Source organism: Crocodylus porosus, unplaced genomic scaffold (assembly GCF_001723895.1).
Source record: "Crocodylus porosus isolate Cpor-Errol unplaced genomic scaffold, CroPor_comp1, whole genome shotgun sequence".
NCBI lineage: Eukaryota > Metazoa > Chordata > Crocodylia > Crocodylidae > Crocodylus > Crocodylus porosus.
In genome coordinates, this window is record NW_017728937.1 from 5,529,663 (window position 1) to 5,546,583 (window position 16,921).

A 16,921-nucleotide genomic window follows, 5' to 3' on the forward strand; every position below is an offset into this window, starting at 1 on the left:
ATCACCCAGCCAGCAGAGGGGGAGACAGGTCTGGGATCAGAGTGATGCCCAGCTACCGCCCGCTCGGTGCAGAATTCCAACAAGCCCACCCAGGAAGAGACATGCGCAGTCTAACCAAGCCTCCCCTCTCTCAGGACAGTGCCTTCCAAGTGCTCTGAGGGCAAGGAGGTGGGAGAGGCAGAGGCTGCTCATCAGGGGGCTCTTACCCATCATGGATATAGCCATTTTACAGCTCCCTCCTTGCTCACCCACACATGTCTCAGAGAGGCACTTCCCCACCACCCCCGCTCACCAGGCCTCCAGTACTGTTCCCCCTCACCTTCCCACTCACTCATCATACCAGTGTCAGGTGCATTTGCTAGTTGGGAGTTGGGGAAGGTGAATAAGTGCAATCCCTGCTCAGCTGCTGCCTCTGAGGCAAGTAGAGCATCTGAAATAATATCTAATCAAGAGTAAGGATAAACACAGACACTTCCCAGGGCCTTTGAGATGCTGGGTACCCTCAACTCCTACTGAAGCCACTCAGGTGCTCAGCAGCTGCCTGAATGGGGCTTCATCCTATTTTATCCACCTTCCCGCTGTTTCCCTGCCTTGCTTTGCTTCTGGCTCTCTTTTCCTGTGCCCTATTTATCTGCCAGCCCCCATCTACTTTCTTCCCCTTCCCTTCTCATTTCTCTCTCACTCCCTCACAGTCCTGTTCAAAGTGTTTACGCACCTCTGCTTCCAGGCTAACAAACACCCTCCTCTCTTTGGGAGTAATTTCAGCTAAAAATATTTATTGCTGAGATCTCTGCTTTCCCAGTGACGGCTGCCTCACCAGCCATTAGCAGAGGCTTTAAACAAGATTGAAATGTGAAACGACCGTGTCTGTAGTCTCACCTAGCTTTCTGAATTATACCAGTGCATTGTGGGAAAATCCAGGCAGCTTTCCTAACCTGCCTCACTCAGGTCTGTGGGGACCATGCCCAAATAGGGCCTGAGTCAAAGCCCAGCCATGTCAGTGGGAACTGGGTGAGGTCCATGGCAGGCACCAGGTACAGCTGGAGCAATGGCATAGGGTATGTGTCTGGGGAGGGGAGAAATTGGCTTCTCTGGGGCTTCACTGTTACCCATTAGGCAGCAGACTTGGCTCTGTTCTCTCTGCAGAAGACGTTGTGGCTGTAAAGAAATAAACACTGGATTTACAGGTGCTGCCACCCCTATCCTCTGCAGCTTGGGTTCTGCTTGCAGAATAGTTGTTGAGCATTCAAGAACTGTTCAGATTTCCTGCAGCCAGGCCACAGAAGAAGGCAAAAAACAGTGCAGAGAACCTCATGGCAGCACTATTTAGTAGATAATTGCAGCTGGACAATAGCTAGATAGCACCTGAAGGCAAGGACTTCTTGGTTGATCTCTCCGGAGGGCCCATCTGTAGCAAGAGCAGATAGAGAAAAAAGAGGTCTGCCTCTGTTGGTGAAACAAATGTCTCTGGAGCTGCCATAGAGCAGGGGAAGAGCTTTGGGTTTTTGCAGTGTTAGCTCTCTGTGTGCTGATAGATCCCCCACTTGAGTAGGAGGCTATCCTCTTGAGGGGCAGGCTAGTGAGGCTGCTTGGAAGGTCTTGAAAGCTAAGCATTGAGTTGGGGAATGCAATTATGGAGGTGTGTGATGCACGGAACTTGGTCCCTGAGGGAAGAGGAAGAGCAACCCTGTGACTAACAAAGGAAACACCGAGAGAGGAGGAAGGAGGGAGGGGGTGGGTGATGTCTGAGAAGCAATGACACTGGCACTAGAATCAAGGGGAATAAGCAAGAAGGAGTTGAGTTTCTCATGCATGAAGACAATTATGAATTTGTTGGTGTTGCAGAGACCTGGTGTGATAAGACACCTGACTAGCATGCCAAGAGACTAGGAGATGATGTACTTAGGAGAGGTGGGGAGAGGCAGTAAAAGCCATTGGTGGAATCAAAAGTATTGGTGCCCCTTTTATCCCAAGCACTTAGCCAATATTTGGGGCCTTGCCAGGTAGTTTCTGTTAGGAGGAGAAAATGGCAGGATGAGTCAGGCACATTTTTGATACAGTCCTGTTCATTTGCAAAGAATTCACAAAAACCCCACACAGCGATGAAGAGGAGGCAGGTACTCTGATCAGAAATCCATGTCTGCCTTTCAGGGAGTACTGTGCCCAAAGGTATCACCATCTTGGCTTCTACAAAGCACCACACTTCGCTGCTTCTCTATGCACTTACTCCTTGCTTTCTGATGCTTTTTGCCCAACCCCAAACATATGCAATGTAACCCAGGTGCACCCAAGTACTGTGCTCCCTTCTCCACATAGAAGGGATAGGTGGGTGGCAGAACTGCTGTGAGAGGGATCTGCAATATGCAGGCCCGATCCCTCTACCCCTTATAGAGTCAGGCCAGGCCAAGAGATACTTAACTATATACAGATTTATTAATATATACAAAAATTAAAGGAATTGCTATTAATAAATATATATATACAAATATACAATTATCACGTAATACTATGCCCTACAGATAAAGGCTGAAAGCATGGGTGACTGGTGCCTCCTGAGGCAGGAGGGCACTTGCCCCCTGAGTGGTCAATCAGCGACCGGGGTGGGGGGTGCTTCTGCAGCCGATCATGCTGACGGTGCACGCTGACCCAGAAGCAGCGTTTCCTCTAAGCTGGCTTTAAGAGGGACTACTGCCCAGAAGTGCCAGCAGTGCACCCAGAAGGGCCAGGAACATGCCCGGAAGTGCCAGCTCCTGATGCCCCTGCTCCCTGGCCAGCGCTCTTGGGGGGGGCACCCGCACCCCTGATTGCTCCCCCTGCCTGCTGCTTAAGTGGGGGACACTGGCTGTGAGGGGTTGCACCAATGGTCTCAGGGGGTGCACATGCACCCCCCCATGTACCTCCTATGCGTTGCCACTGGCTGAAAGATTACACCCCTCCAGGTAGCCTCAAACAATGTCTTGACAAACAGTTGATTTACAGTAGACACGTAAGTACAGGTGAGCATGTATAAGTACAATTAAACGACAGTCAAAACACAAATATACACAGGTAAGTATAGGTAAGAATATATAACCATCAGGGAAGGGGTCCCAGCAGAGTCCCTTAAGAAGTTTATACTTAACACTCTATTAAATGACTAATATACAAACTTAAAATGTCCACAAAATATAAGACGCAGTGTTACAGACTTGGAGGCACTCCCCCACAAAATATAAGGCGCCTCAACAACTGGTTAGCTCAAGCTTCCCCAAGGATAAACTGCCTCACAGCCGGGGTAGCTCCCCTCCCCTGTGGGAATCCCTTCCCCAACAACTCAGACTCCAGGGCCTGGATGGGTGGTCCTCGTCCCCTTGGCTGAGGTGCTCTTCACAAGTGTGGCCTCTCAGGCCACTGGCTCCCCTTGGGCTGCTGCCCACAGGTGGCCCTGTGCACTGTTGTGTGCACCGAGGGCTCTGCCTTCTGCTGGGGGCTGGAGGCCTAGGCTAACTTGCGTGGTGCCAGGGCTCAGTCTGCTCCTAGACCCTCCATGCAGCGTCGCCTGCACTGAGCCACTGAGCTCGTGTGGATGGCTGCAGCCCCGAGCTGCCTCAGGTGGCTCCCAGGGTCTAGCTCCATGCAGTGCTGCCTGCACCGAGTTCCCTGGCTGCTTGCCAGAGATTGCAGACCCAAGCCACCTTGTGCAGCTCCCAGAGTCTGGGCTCCATGCACTGCTGTGTACACTGGGTCCCTGGCCTCATGGCAGGCGTGGCAGACCTGAGCTGCCTTGAACAGCTCCCAGGGTCTGCGCTCCAGGCACCAAGCCATGCCCTGATGCTGCATTCCCTGTGGTGGGGCTGGGGACACAGCCGCTCGCTGCTCCTGCTTGCGAAGAGGCATCTTCAGGCTCTTCAGGGCACTGGTTCTTCCCACTGGCCAGCTCACACTAGCTCTTCTTTGCCCTCCCTCTTCTCCGTCCCTCGACGCGTCTGCCACATGTTGGGCATGCAGCTCCTTTTATTCACCCCGGAGGCTCCGCCCCAGAGTGTTGTTGGACCTGCAAAGAGCAGGCCAGATCCAGGTCTGGAGCTCTCCTCTCTCCCTTCCCCCAGGCCAAGGCAGGGCAAGCCCCTTCCCACCATTACCTGATTAGTGGACGTGCTCCACCAATCACAATGAAGACTCTCCGAGCCCAGGGGTGCCAGGCTGTATCGGTAAATCCACCACAGCAGCCAAAATAATCCCCAGCCCTTTTGTTTGCAGGCAGTTTCCAGGCTCACAGGCTTGCTTGTCCCACATGGCTCCAACCGTACCATGTTGGTCTGTCCTTGGGCAGTGGCATCTATTGTTGCAGCCATCATTATGAAAGAGGAATTTAATTGCTTCTGCACTTAGTCTGAAATGAAAGGTGCTCAGTACAACTGTTGGCTTTTACCAGGGAAAGGACGACTGCTAGTAATGCTTTCCGGTATAACAATATCAGCTTTAAGTCCTAAAGGGCAGAAGACAAGGAGACGTTAGAAAGAGGGACTTACTAACGTGTAAGACTGTGACAGGGAGGGCTGTGCTGTTGTAGGGTTGGTGGTTTGAGAGTCAGCTCTGGAACAGTTAAATTCCCAGGAACCACAAATTCGAGTCGCTGCCAAAATTGCTCCAACTGGATGCTTGCTCAGTGATTCAGGTGGGCTGAGTGGTCCAATTCACAGGGAACTAGATGGGGCATCAGGAAAGCTCCATGAGCCCTGACCTGCTGGGTGATCTTGGGGAGGCCACTTCGCCACTCCGTACCTCTCTGTCTATACCTGTAGACATGAATGCCACGTGCCCCCAGAGGCTGGGGGGCATGCTGAGCTCCTGCAGGCGGTGCCACAGCCCTGTCAGTGGTGGGAGTATGGCGGCAATAAGTGGGGAGCTCCCGCAGGCAGCCGCAACACTGTGCATGGTAGGGTGCTGAGCGCCACTGGTGCTAAGCAACCACCTGCAGACACCGCCAGCAGTGTCAGCCAGCAGCAATCACAGATTGCCCTCAGACACTGCCAGCGGTGTTGGCGGCGAGGGGGGGTGGTGAGCGGCAACTGCCCGCAGGCGGTATCAGTGGCACCTTTTCACAGGGGGTGCACCGCCATGCTCAGGGGATGCATGTGCACCCACGTGCATCCCCTATGCATTGCCATTACTTGTAGCAGGAACCTAATGGTACCTGCCCCTCTTTGCTCAGCACTTTAACTGTTACAGCTGAAAAGCGCTGTAAACAGCTTAAGTAAGACTATCCCTTGGCAGAAAAATCCCTGTCAGGGCTCTGCTCACATGTCAGCAACTTTAAGTTTATGCTAAAAAGGTTAAAATAATATTGCTGCTCTATTTAAATTTAATCCAGTGCAGAAAGCCCAGCAGAAGCAACATGGTCCCCAAGGGAGCCTCCCTTTGGCAAGAGTGGAGCTGCCATCCAGGCACCCCAACAACCTCGGGGCTTCTTGTCAAGAGGTACCAAGCTCCAGCCTTGCTGCCTTTGTGTCTTTCCCACCTCGAGGCAGATTCTGCAAACTGTTACGCATGTGAATAGGACTCAGTGGGCTGAGGTCTCAGAGGAGGAAGGAGTGTTATTTCTGGAGTCTGGATGTTTTCTGGGAGCTGTCACAAGATGGCTGCCAGTACCTGGGGCTGAATCCTCACTCTGTTGTCACTCTGTGGTAGGCAGAGGTATTTTGACATTTTCCTCTAGCCAGCAGGCCCCCGCAGTTTGTGAAAGCAGGTGTCCTACTCTAGTGACCGTTCTGTTGGCAATCACCCTTCTCTTTGGACTTCTTCCAGAGCCTGTTGAATTCGCTAAAATCCTGCCCCCTGATTTCAGTGCAGTTTGGATCTGGCCCTAAGTCATCTTTTTTTCATAAGAGCTTTGAGCCATTTGCAGTCTGAAGAAAAAGACTGTCTTTGTGCAGCATGTACAGACTTGCCAGAGAGCAAGAGCCGGAGGTGTGGTACTCCATAACCACACCAGCCTGCCTTCTTTTTCTGTAAGCGCTGTTGCTCTTGTGCTCTAGACCTAGGAGGTAGCTACATGCAAAAACAATAGCTCTTTGTTTCCTGATGCTTGTATAATGTGTGATACATGGAGTTTTAATGAATGATGATCTCCAGTAAGCTATTAGTCTCAAATACTGGAATGTGTAAAATACATCTTGGGTTTTTATTCTTTTTTTTTTTTTTGTAGACATAAATGCAGTTGGATTTTGCTGAGCAACTACATAATTAAGGAAAAAACCCCACAGCAGTCCTGTGGCTGCAGTTCCTGATTAACTGAAACTCTTAGGGAGGGATCAGAGCATCTCAGCATTTTGTCTCCTGTTTTTGTTTTCCATTAGAGCATTACTATAAGGGCAGATAACAGGTTGCTGGAGAACTTGATTTTTGTCCTTCCAGCTGCTTAATGTTAGGCTTTCTTTTCAGTCCACTCTGACCATCCAGCTTTTCTAATTCCTGTGGTCAAGGCAGGTTTTTTCTTTTTCTTTTTCTCTTTTAGTTTTGTTTGTGGTGGTGCTGGGTTGTTTTGCTTTTTTTGGTGGGGGGGAGCGTTATTTATTGTTTATGAGGACAATGTTTGCTTTCTGGCTTGGATGTTTCTTTAACCTTTATGTTACTGGCACATCACCAAGCTTAACTTCACAACAATAGTTTTTGTATGGCCATTCCCTTAGGTTGGTTTTTTTTAATGCCTGGATGTTCTATAAGGTGCATCAGCAGCAAACCAGGTAGGGGGAGGATGCCATGCAATAGCGCTGAGTTCTTCATGAGCGCTGAATTGGGTGAGATCAGGATGTCAGGCTACAACCAGGACATGCACTGTTGGGTCACACTCCAGGGGATCAGCAACAGACGAGGTCAGGCACAGATGAGGTTCAGACCAGAGTCATTAGTCAGGGGATCAGGACGGAGCAGACTAGGTCTGCCAGGATCTGAGTCACAGACAGTCACCATGGATAGAGCAACAAGTTGCTGGGGGTGGGGGGTTTCAGGAACACGAAGCAGGGAGTCACTAGCAGGCAGCTGTAGCTGTATAGTACCAGGACAGGGGCAATCACCAAACTAAAGCTATTGGCTAAGAGACAGCTGTCGGAGCACAAGAGGTCTGGACTAGAGACCAAAGCAAAGTGGTCAGGAGCTGGCAGGTCCGGAGCAAACGGGTTGGAGGCAGCAACCAGGCTTATTTGTTATGCCACAGGGGAAGCATGGGCCTAGCAAACTGAAAGCCAACAGGTAGGAACAGGAACCAAGAAACTAAGGGCAAAGAATCAAAATCTGGGGGCTAGACAGAGAGACAACTGCCTATAAGATGGGTACCACACCCATGCAAGTAAGATTGCCAGCTGCAAGGAATTAGGCTGCTGGCAGCCAGGCCCCCTGGGGTCTGCTGGAACAATGTAGCTTTTGTACTGCCCTTTATGGCTCCTTCCACCAGGCAGCTGGCCTCTCCTGTTCCTCCAGGCTGTATCTCTTCCCAGCCTTGCACCGCTGTAGCCTTCCTGACATACATGGATCCACCAAAGACCTTATGTTTCCTGCTGCCACCTCCTGTGCTCAGTACTGTGGGAATCAGAGCTCTGCAGGGCCAAGCTGAGATATGGGGAAGTCCTGGTCAGGTACAAGAGAGTCCCTAGGTGTTGATGATCTAGTTCAGGGCCTTGCAGTGGAGGCTGCTGATATTCAGAGATGCCTCCTCCTTCAACTTAGTTGCCCGCATGGTGGGAAGTTGCAAGGGAGGCTCTCACAAGTCAAGGCCATGGGGTGGTGCATGAGAGACCTGGGACACAGGAGGCATCTGCCAATGCTTTCCCCTTATCAGATGGTTTCACTTTTTTCCAAGCCTGACAGTCAGTCCTTATGTGGGTGACGAGGAGAAAAACACTGAAGTTCTGAGGGGACCTCCTTGAGATACTCACTGCACCTCCAAAGGCAGGAGGAAATAGCTAGACGTATGCACATTCATCTTTGCATCATGGTAGGAGATGAGGCAGGACATAGAGAAACCAGAGAAACAACACACCTATTTGGGCAAGGAGGGGTTACAGGTGGGGAGTGACAGCCAGAAACCTGGGGAAGTCCAAGTAGCAAGCACAGCACAGCACAGCACACATAGAAATGGGGCGGTGATCTCCCTCTATTGTATGCTTTGCCCTCCTGGGATACCCCTCCAACAAGGTCAGCAGCGTCTTCCTATGCCAAGAATATCCTGCCTAAGCAGACATTGCTGTCTCCAGTGAGACCTCCTGCCTCTGAAGCCACTTTCTTGTCTAGGAGGAGTGTGCCAGAGGTGCTGTGTTTGGCGGCTGAACAGAGAACACGCTGCTGCTGTAGCAATCATTTTATTGGGTGTCCAAGAGATACAGAAAATCTAATAGAGATAAAAAAGAACTGGAGATAAAAATCTCTATTATACTTACTACTTGAGCTAGTAAATAGCTTTCCCATCTCTCTCACACACGTAGAATGATGGAACGCACACAAATTTTAAATGTTAAGGTCCTTAATCATTATTATGGACCTGACAAGAGATAAAATAATCCAAATGCAGCCAGTCAGAGGAATGTCAATTGCTGCTGGCCTCCCCTCCCACAGAGTTGGCAAAGCTTTGGTACAGGGCATCCTGAGTCATATCAGCCTCCCTATGCTCTGAGGCAAGGCTGGACCCCTGCATCCTGGGAGCTCCAGCCGGGGACAGCTGCAGTGTTCTTTTTCAGCTGATTTCTACGGCGTGCAGGACACTGTGAACTTGGCATCGGTTGTGCTGGCCCTGGTACACAGGAGTAAGGTGGGAGCCAGGTTTCCTCAGAGGTATCAATTGAAATGTTGGTGTCCTTTTGGGTCCTCTGTCCTTTCATTCACTGCCAAGTCCATGAGCCAGATCTGCAAACTCAACTGGAACAGAATCCAAAACAGCCTGCTTTGTAAGGTACTTTGTAGGGCATCTGCTGCGATCCTGGGAGCTGCCATGGTTCTACAGGGTCCTTGAATGTTTCTGGAACAAATATGGACTATGCAATCAGGCCACAGTGACCATGACCAACCACTGGAAGATGCAGAAAGTGGTAAGGGCAAGAGACATTGTGTCGACGGTGGATTGACTACTCCGTGACAGCTGCTAGGCTGTGTGGGAGTGGATCTTCCACAATGATCTACAAAAGGAGCAGAGAGACTTGAACTGGCAAGTAGCCTGCTGGGCACTCCCTATGAGGGCACAGAGACACAGAAAGGGGCAGAGGCCAGCCAAACTGGCTCAGGGAAATCTGCCTGAGGAAGGCAGAAACTATCACCCACCTCCTCTGATACTGCCCTTATGCCAAGGGGCTGTGGAGAAGAGTAATCTCTCATGCTAGTGACAGGGGTCAAGATCCTGACCAGAGAGGTGGCACTGTTCAGGCACTTGACCAAGGAGCAACAGCAGGAGACCCTGACAACCCGCTTTGACTAGTTCATCTCGTGCTTCAGGAATGCCCCGTGGAAGACCAGGAACCTGCTTATGTACAGGCACAGAAACTTCTCAGTCAAGGGCTGTTGTCAAAATAGGTCTGAGTGAGATGTAGGGGTACTACAGAAAGCTGGTAGACGATGTTAGGGAGGAGATGGCGGACATCCCATGGAAAAGAAAAGACTGGCACAGACTGTTCAATGGGACAACCAGAGAAAACAGCAATGATGATGAGATCACCATGATGATGAGGACAATGACAGCACCGAGTGAGAGGACTTGGGAATCAGGAGGGAGAGTTGTAAGGGGAGAGGAGGGAGGGCATTGGGAAGGAGGTGCAGAGGTGGTCCTTTGCGTAATTGTGATGGGCCAGGTGATGGTGATAGGCATGCAAGCACATGGGTATGCGGTGCAGTTATTATAATAGGAGATGACGGTATAATAGTGTATGTATGTTAAGGACTGTCAAGTGAACCAGACCAGTCACAAAATAGGACTGTTAAAGTACAGGTAGATATATATTCATTTATATATGTAGAAATATAGTTGTCCAAAAAATAAAAATTTAAATGTTGGTGCTCTGGGTAGCATGGCAGAATGGAGGGGAGGGGAGAAAGTGAGCACTTACCTTTCTGTTCAGTGCCTGCCATGGTTGTGAAAGCAGCACAGGCTGATCACAAGCTCCTCAAACAAATGCTGCTGTAGTGGCAGTGGGATGGGTTTCCTGGGAGCTACCATTTTTGCACTCCCTCTGAACTGGTGCCTGAGGCTGACATCCCTTCTGGCTGAGGTGAAGCTTGGAGCAAATCACATATACACAGAAAACCCTGTTAGTATCTCCAGGGCAGTAGGCCTTCAGAGTCATCTCAAACACCCCTGGGTTCTTGAGAGGGTACCACTTTGCCCCACCAGCCTGTGAGAATGTGCCTTGCACTTTCAGACAGTATAGACAGGCTCTGGTCCTTTTTCTGCCCTCTCCAGTGGTGGACAGGGGGTCATTCATATACCCCAGGGTGCTGGAGATTATTTTTATCTTGGCAGATACTACAGAGATGACATAAAAGCCTCAACCCCTCAGCAAGCCCTGGGAAAGGGAGGTCTGGCAGGGCAAAGATGGAGTGGGACCACCCTATTGCACAGGGTGTTATGGGGATTTTTGGCTGGTACTGATGCCCAGCATAAGCATGAATTAGACTATTTGAGGACTGCTGTCACTTGTGGTGGGGGCCATTTCAGTCCCTGGCACATCTCAGGATCTCAAGAACTGAGCTGCCTATGCTGGGCCTCCTGGAGTTGCAGAGCAAGCTTTCTGGCTGGAAGAAAATTTGAAAAGGGAGAAAGAGCAAAGCTGTGGGAGAGAGGAGGTCACCACTGCCAGCCTACTTCTCAATGAACCTTTTTCAAACCTGGCTTGTTCTGTAGATCTCACTGAGACAAAAGTCAAGCCAAGTCTTTGGGCTGTATCATCTGTAATGTACTGTCTGTAAAGCTTATAATCTGTCTGTAAAGCTACCAGTTCACATTGTATATTGTGTTGATTGACATGTCATTTACACTGACATAAAGGGAGACCTATTTTTAAGGCATTAGCAGGAAGGAGCTGAGTCAATCATAAGCTTAACTTTGCATTTCCTGACTGGAGCACTGGATGTCTTATCTGGAACATGGCATTAATGCTTAGCTTTTTGCATGCATATTATTAAGGATCCCTTAGTAGGGGAATAGAGGCAGCTTGGGCAGTTATGAATGATGAAGCCAATATCAAGAATGTCAAAAAATGAAAGATGAAAAATGACATGTGGAATAGAAAGTTTCAGTCCTCACAGTGAGAGTTCTGTCAAGGAGCACAAATGGGAAACTTGCATATGGGAGATGTTTAGATTTGGCAGCAGACAGCTTCTCACTGCAAAGGAAGGAGGGAATAGCAAGGGGAGAGCTGTGATCTTGGATTTCACATCAGCCAAAGAGGCCAACATGATGGGAGGAAATTGACTGGACAAGCAATCACTGTTCAAGCTCCTTGGTGCATAGGGAAGGACTGCAGAAAAGAGAAGGCATGTTAGGTGGGTGAATAGATTGGATAAAACAAGAGCCAGCCATGATATTTTCCCCTAAGGACTTGCCCACACTTGACTCTTTCAGCCTGCGTTAACTCACTTGACTGTAAATTCTAGCCTTGAAGTTCCACTAGTTCCACTTATGTTTTGCTGCAGCCTAGGGTTAAACAGGATTAGGAATAAACAACCAAGTCTGTCTGTCAGAGTTTATAGTCCTGTGAGTTATCATGTGTTAAAATATGACTTCCTGCAAACATACCTCTCAAGCAGAACTGAATATGGCCTGATTGGCACATAAAATACCACATTCTATGCTTGTATTTTTCCAGTTGTTTTTCTTCCTTGCAGCTCCAGGTTTTAGCCCAGACCAACAGAGAGAGAGGAAGAAGCCACCAGGGAAGAAGCTTTCTTTAGGTTGGTTCCAGTTCCAGTAGAAGCACTATGTACAAGACCTGGTACGAATAGACAGCTTCTTGTAACTCATAAGTACTAAGTTTCTCATTCACAGCCCCCAGGTTGCCTCTGAATGTGAGGCTGGCTGGGAGCCCAAGAATCTTCCTTTCACATTCAGCCTTTCTCCCATGACTCTGGAGAGGAGGGTTTATGCAGTGGGTTGAACCTCACAAGATCTGGGTTAAAGTCCTATCTCTGCTACAGGCATTCTAGCTGTCCTTGGGCCAGTCACTTTGCCTCTCTGTGCTTCAGATCTCCAGCTGCATAATGGGGCTACGAGCACCCCCCTGCTCTCCTCTCTGTCTAGTCATTTTGCATTGCAAGCTCTTCAGGCTAAGCTTTACACTATGTGAAAGGTGGTTAGAAAAAGGATGGAGCTAAATTGTTCACAGTGGTGGCAGATGACAGAACAAGGAGCAATGGTCTCAAGTTGCAGCAAGAGAAGTTAAGGTGAGATATTAGGAAAATCGTTCTCATTAGGAGGGTAGTAAAACACTGGAACAGGCTACCCAGAGACTTTGTAGAATCTCAATCCTTGAAGGTTTTTAAGATCTGGCTAGACAAAGCCTTGATTGGGACAATCTAGTTGGGGATGGTCCTGCCTTGAGCATGGGGTTGGGCTAGAAGATGATCTCCTGAGGCCCCTTCCAACCCTAATTTTCTATGATTCTATGTGTATTTGTAACTGTTAGGACCCTGGGGCTGGTACATGACTCTGTAATAATTGTACCTTATAGATTATGCCACTGGTTCTCAACCTGTTTAGACTTAAGGCACCCCTCAGGAAATGCCATTTCAGTTTTCACTCATTTTTGACTACCAAAAAATAACCAAGCAACTCTTCTGTTGCAAAGAACTCAGCAGGACCACAACAAACCAGAAGGTTTTTAACACTACAGGTTCCTATTTGAAATCTCTGAGTTTATCTGGTGAATCATATTTGCACAGCTAACAGTGCTATGGCACCGTGGTTAAGAATCACTGAACTGTGCAGCCCTGATTCAATTAGTCTATAAGGTGCATCTCTATGATACCTTCTGCCTGATTTCAGACTGACACAGCTAACTACCTCCCTCCACTATAATAATCAATACTCATCCTATGGACTTCACTGGGACAATTCAGCAAGAGTCAACATTGAGAGATGAGGTGCAGGATGCACCTGACTGCAAAATTCCTTACCATGAAGGACACATAAAATAAGCTGAAATGTAAGTTGGAGGGGAGAGGTAATTAGTTGGAGGAGAGACAAGACAGACCAGGAAGCCTAAAAGTTAAGCACAACCAACATGCAGGCTTCATGAGCCTGCAAGGGAGAGCAGTGAGCAAGCTGAGATCCAGGGGAGGATCGTCTGGGAAACAGGCATTGTGGGGAGGTGGAAAGGAGGAGAGGAATGCTGCCCTCTGAGACAGCAGACAAATGAGACAATGCTGAGGTGGGAAATCCAAAAGAACCAGGCGGACTGCAGAAGCCCAGCCACACAGTGGGGAGTGGCAAGCTAAGGGAGAGGGTGGCAGCGGTGGAGAAATGGGAGGAGAGCTGCTGCAGAACAGGAGTGCTTGAGGCTGAGATTCTCATTTTAGCTCAAAACGGGGGAGCATAGATCGCCTTGGGTGGGGTAGAGGTGGGGGATGAGGAATTCTTGGAGAACGTGAAGAGCCTGCTTGCAGGTATGGGGAACTAACACACTGCTAGCAACAGGCACTGCCACCATGTAACTCACAGCCCGAAAGGGAACAACTGAGGCTAGAACCCAGTTCCAAAAATGCAGAAGGTAGCAGCCCTGTCACACCCCATCCACCCTAGCACTTCCAGGGCCCAGTCACTCCAGTGCCTGAGCCCCTGTTTTGAAGAGACAATACTGTGATGGCAGAAGCAAGGTCCGTATATGTGGAGGTGGGGGCAGGAGTGGTGCACGGGCTGTATGGAACAGTGCTCTAATAGACTGTAGTGAAGATGTTAAATACTGTAGTGGAAGAAATCTGCAGCCTCTATCCTGGCAATAAATACAGCCCTCAGCCCACTGAGGAAGAAAGGATAGTCAAGACAGTCAGGAAGACAGGAGGAAAAATGTCTCCCAGCATTAAGACTGTATAGAAAATAAGCTTAAGTCCCACAGACTGAAGTGCAATGCATGAAAGAAGCAGCCCTCAGTGGCCTCCATGATGGCCAATGTCATGGAGAAAGGTTTATAATAGCCACTGAGTACCCCAGGTTTATGAGGAAGAGGTTGCACCAATCTTGCCTAATAGCCTCCTTAAATGTAATCACTGATCAGGCAGATGAAGGGGATGCAGGGCAGAGTGCCTGCATGAATTTCAGTCACTCCAGTGCCACAGAATAAACATTAAAAAGTTGGATCACTACCAAGCAGATAAAAATGCTACCACATGTATTAACAACTGGCTGATGGGCAGGTAGCAATAGGGATTGGGTAGACCTCTCTTGGAGGAGAGGTGCGGTGTGGGGCAGCTTCAGAGGTGGACATCAGGACCCTCGTCCCCCTGCAATTATTGCCTGGAACAAGGGGAAATTCAGACATGCACGGATTTGCCAGTAGTGCCAAAACCTGCTGGGGGAGGGAGCCAACAGCAAAGAGACCTGGAGAGATTGGAGCTGCTGGAGGTTCAGAATGGGCACAGAAAGGGGTTAGCCAGGGATGACAGTAGCAGGTGGAAAAGATGACAGGGGAGGTGCCCCTGATCAGGTCAGGCCTGCCAGAGGCTCTTATACTCTCCTGTGGCATAAACCTGGAGATTTTGGGGGTGGGGGGTGGGAAGGGCAGAGAATAAGCAGGGCTGGCTGCAGCCAGGGCTAAGGACAGCTGTGTGCCAGCAGCCTCTGGGCAGCAGAGGGGGGAGGGCTCAACTTTTGGCACTGCCACTGAGTAGCTAGAGAGTGGAGATAACCGGTAATGAGGGGATTAGTGGTTATTAAATGGTAATGACTCTGCACTCGGAGCAATAATGGGAAATCGGACACTTCAGAGAGCTTTAATAACCTGTTATCACTGGGCTGCTCTGATTGCTTGGCTGTGGTGACTGGCAGGGCGGTCTTCCTAGCACTCATTGCAGGAGGGGGTAGCTGAGGGATGCTGCAAGTAAAGGAAGGTTCTTTCCTGAGCCTGGATCTCCTGTCTCCGTTCCCCCTCTCGTACCATGCTTCGCACCCCAGTGCCCAGAAATCAGGTGCCATGGATGGAACAGGAGAAAGGTATACTGAAAATGGGCTTCAGCATATTTGACAGCTTCACCACCACACAGTGCCCCTACAGCCTCCCCAGATCTTCTGTCACCTGCAAGGGAAGGAGCTAGAGACCCCCAATACCTGCTTCACAGAGTTGCCTCCTATGCTGCTGCCCCGTCGTTGCCTCAGGGGAAGGAGAATCCTTGTTGCAGCTCCCTGCAAAGAGTGTTTCTGCACCGCACTGTGCTCGCTACCTCTTCCCATGGGTCTTGGGTACTGCATCACTCTGATGCACCATGAGATCTAGGGGACTGGGCTTCAGGACTGAGCTGGAGGGCCACCATGCTGCAGCATCGGCACATATGAGGTAAAAGGCTCTGACACTGCCAGCACACAGGGCTGTCCTCCAGTGCTCTACTATGTCCTCCTAGGAGCCCGCATAGTGCATTCTGTCCTCTCCAACACCAAGGGCGTGAGCTGGCCATGCCCCAGGGAGTGCCACCCACCCCTCTGCCTGATCAGGCAGCAGGGAAGGAGTTGCTGGAGTGAGACAGAAGCCCATCTCCCAGCATCTGGGGGCGTCTGATTTCTCCCTGACACCGTCAATAAAGCCCTTCTAAATCTGTCTCCTTGCTTTTGGGGGTGGGAGGGATTTGCGTCAGTGGGTGACACTTTTAGCTGGGAGAATGGAAAGGGGGGACTCCTGGCAGGGGAAGCAGCTGCTGCTTGAGTCATGCCTGGAGAAGGCTCCCTCTGAGGGAGGCCAATGCTGCTTGCAACATGATGGGAACAGCAGGGAGCCTTGTCACTCAAAAGATTCATGGGGGGTCTCCACTCAGGTATTGCGCTTCATGCTCCTATGCTCCCCTGGGCTCCTTTCCCTACTGTGGGAGTAAGAAGATTGCCAGCCAGCTCTTGAGCTAGCAGAAGTGATTGGTTTCCTTTCCCCCATCTCTCTCCCACTCCCTCCATTCCCTGGTTGCTTTGGGCCTCTCCTGCTTCTTCCTTTCCACTGACTCATCCCCTCCTTTCCTGGCCCTTGCCTTTTCCTATCACCCTGACCCTGAGAAGGATCCAGTGCCTGAGCAAGGAGCACGAGGGGGCTGTTATAGGTCCATGCTGCAGGCCAAGGTGGATCCATCAGGGCCAGGAAATGGTGCTCACACCAGGCTTCCTGTTGTAGATGCTCCATGGCCCTGCAGGAAGGAGGGCTTGAAGCAGTGCAACAGCCAGAGATGGGGAACAGACTGGTGACAGCAGCTGGGGCGAGCCAGATGGAAATAGGTGAAGATGTGAAACAAGTGTCCTTCCCCTTTTCATTGGAGCCCCACCACCCTCCAGGAACTCACTGCCAGGGTGATCACTGATAGATGCCCTAGAGCTTAGCACTCCCCCTCCCGGGACTCTCTTGCATTGGGCTATCACAGACAGGGGCCCAGACACTCCTAATCTCAGATAGAATGGAGGGAATCACAATACTGTGATCACTGGGTATAGAGAGAACCTATTTAGCCACCATGCCTATTCTGCCCCTGCCCACCCTTACAGGGCTGTGGTCTCCAGCAGATTCTGCACTGCTTTGCCCAGTCCAGTTTGAAGTGATCCAAAGAATGGAGTTGCCACCACTTCTCCCAGGAAATCATTCCACTAAGACCCTTCAGCCAATGCTTCCCCTTCATAGTTTCATAGTAGGTAGGGTCAAAAGGGACCTGAGCAGATCATCAAGTCCGACCCCCTGCCATGGCAGGAAAGAGTACTGGGGTCAAATGACCCCAGCAAGGTGAT

At 50.1% G+C, this 16,921-nt stretch overlaps 1 long non-coding RNA gene across 1 annotated transcript in view; it reads left to right on the forward strand.

The window, feature by feature from the left end:
- The first annotated feature begins 5,813 nt into the window (after window positions 1-5,813).
- The window catches only part of LOC109318128, a 17,095-nt gene continuing 5,987 nt past the window's right edge, over window positions 5,814-16,921 (forward strand). The window contains exons 1-2 of the long non-coding RNA XR_002103189.1: window positions 5,814-5,826; window positions 6,465-6,468. This is a non-coding gene — a long non-coding RNA (uncharacterized LOC109318128). The remainder of the gene's footprint in view (window positions 5,827-6,464; window positions 6,469-16,921) is intronic.